Genomic DNA, 206 nt, shown 5'->3' with positions numbered 1-206 from the left:
TGAATGTTTTATGTTTTGATATCGCTCCTTGTACCTATCGGTCCTACCAGGCTATCGAGTAAAATAGAAAGAACCTTGCCTTTAGTTAGCAATACCGGTATCATACCACTATGGTTGATGAGTCACCTGAACGGAGCGTTTATTAAGCCCTCTGGTCACCCTTACGATAACAGAGAGCTAAAAAAGGGATCACCTGGAGATCACCT

This window comes from Phaeoacremonium minimum (genome assembly GCF_000392275.1).
Source record: "Phaeoacremonium minimum UCRPA7 unplaced genomic scaffold PA7_03_scaffold_518, whole genome shotgun sequence".
Lineage (NCBI taxonomy): Eukaryota > Fungi > Ascomycota > Sordariomycetes > Togniniales > Togniniaceae > Phaeoacremonium > Phaeoacremonium minimum.
The sequence above is the reverse complement of the archived record's forward strand: the minus strand, read 5'-3'. Positions refer to the sequence as shown.